Genomic DNA, 2,720 nt, shown 5'->3' with positions numbered 1-2,720 from the left:
ATACTAGCCCAACAAAGTGTTAAAATCATATTATCTTTCTTTTAGGACAAACTCATCAAACCTAACTCTAAATATTGGGCTTAGGGGCATTAAAGCCCAATACTCTCTTTTCCTTCCAAAATTTTGGCCCAAGACAAGCCCAAGAGGAGAAGTTGACTATTACCATGCCACCTCATTTTTATCTCTTGGTTATCCATGCAACATGTCTCATATCTCCATGCATGTATCACTTCATGTCTATTTCTCTCTCTCTCTCTCTCTCTCTCTCTCTCTCTTCTTATTTCGGCGGTGAGCAACACATACACAAAAATCTCTCACAAACTCTCTCTAGATTACTCAAAAAAAAATCATCCTCCCTCTTCATTCAAAATCTCGAAACATTGCTTGTGCATCAAGAGGATTTCAAGAAAATATCATCACTTCTTGAAAACTCCTTAAACTCGAGATCTTCATCAAGGGGTGCTAGGGCCAAAAATCACCAAACTTTCTTCCATCTTTTCTTCAAAAACCGAAACCACACCCAAAGGTAAGCTTCATACTCCCTATTTTTCTGTTTAATAAGTTTTATGGGGGGGGAATACAAGTGAAAGTGTAGATCTATATGTGTTTTGTATGCCTTGTATGATTTTCTATGCTTATATGTGTGTTTTTGTGTGATTATGATGTTGGATCTAGCCATAAACTCCTAAAAGTCGAGATGTATTTTATGTTGAATGATACTAGTATAAATTATATCACAACATACAAAGTATTCCAAGAGAAATGGCTAAGTGGCTTAATAACATCTTCTTTAGGCTCAAAACTCATTTTTTTTGGACACAAAATGTTAAAAATATAAAATTAAAGGGCCAAAAATGACATATTACGAATTCTGATGGGTGAGATGAGTCAAAACAGTTTCAATATTGTATTTTCTGGAAATATACTCTTTTGGAGGATTAAAAATATAAATTTCAAGCTTAATGGGCTAAAAATGACTTTTTCGGCCCAATAGGGCCCAATATGCGAAATTTTCTGTTTTGAGGGGCTGAAAATGTGTTTTTCTGTAAAACAGTGGACTATTAGTGTTCTAAGTCCTTTTCAAGGGTTAAAACTGCTTTTCATAATTAAAAAGGACCAAAGTTGCAAAAAATTTCCAATTTGGGCCAAAAAAGGTAAAAATTGCGAAAAAGAGGGGCTACAACCGAGAAAACTGTATTTTCAGGGACTAAAACTGTTTTCAACTAAGAATATGCTGAAAAATGTCAATTGCAATAAGTTTTGGTGTTAAAATGACAAGAAAAATGGTTTAAGGACTAAACCGGAAATTTATTTATTCCAAGGGTTGAAAAAGTAAATTCACCAAACCAAGAGGGACTGTAAACAGAAAATTTTCAATGATAATTCAATACATCCGTTGTGATCAAATAATGGCACTACGACTATCGACGAATTTCAATACACAACAACACCAAAAATCGTTATCAAATGAATTGATTCGGTCTCGAATCAATAACAAACCCGAAACTACTAACACGACGATCACTCGATTCATACAAGTAATATTCGGGAATTCAATACACACGTGAGAGTGCACAGATGTCGACGCACCATCTTTGGGCCCCAAAGTGTAAAATCCTGTTTGTTGGGCCTAGCTAGCCCAATGACCTGATCTTTAGGCCCGAAGACTTCAACCTTACGAGTTGTTGGGTCTTACATGATCCAACACAGCGTAAAAGGACTTTCAATGGCTTTTATACTATTGGTCCCCAAGGGTCCTTTGGTACTGCTATTAAATTCAAGAATTCACCTAATGCGAGTCGGGCCAAGGGTTCTTCGCATTCACTATAGTCTCGACCGACTAATGGGATTACTGAGATCTTCGTGCCCTCTCTTCTCCTCGGTCGTGGGGCTACATGAAGTCAGGGCGGTTGGGTTACATGAATAGTACGGACGACGCCTACAGGATCGTCAGTATGATTGTAAAGTGGTCGTTTGTGTAACGCGTGTTTATAATAATTCACCATGCGCAATAATCCGATGTCGCCTGGAATCAATGACTTCACATGCCGCAATGGTACAACAACTACATGGAATTCAAAGTGTTAGGAAAACATCGGGTTTTCCTAGGGTCTTTTTTTTTATACATACAGTATCGAAATGTACACAAGTTTAATGAACACTTTTTACAACTATAGAAACAAACAAGCATACTTATGGATCTTCACAAACTTTTTCATAAACTCTTTTCAGAAAATATCGGATTTTCTGGTAGTTTTCAAAACAATACAAAACGTTGCTTTTCAAATACCGCTTATAAACTCACCAACATTTCATATGTTGACGTTTTTCAAAATACTTGTATTCTCAGGTAACAAGTAAACCGAAGGAAATGTATTCAGTGATGGCTTGCAGTTTGTTTATCTATGATCGAACAATTTATTTTTGGGAATGTAATATTAAATCAATGTACTCAGTGTAAACTCTACCAGTTGTACTATATTAATGCATGGTGATGAATGATGTTATGTTTCATATATATTCAATGTTATGGTATTCAATTAAGTCACGACAGCCCTCGGACGTTTCCGCCGTCTGGTTCGGGGGTGTGACGGGTTGGTATCAGAGCTTTGTTTATAGTGAACTAGCATATCTAGCCACACATTGATATGGAACTATAAACCAAAAACAGGGACTAACATAACTCTAAACAAAACAAGTAAATAAAACACCCTTGCTTG

Source organism: Lactuca saligna, chromosome 5 (assembly GCF_052625555.1).
Source record: "Lactuca saligna cultivar CGN05327 chromosome 5, ASM5262555v1, whole genome shotgun sequence".
NCBI classification, from domain to species: Eukaryota; Viridiplantae; Streptophyta; class Magnoliopsida; order Asterales; family Asteraceae; genus Lactuca; species Lactuca saligna.
This window is presented reverse-complemented; position numbering follows the sequence as displayed.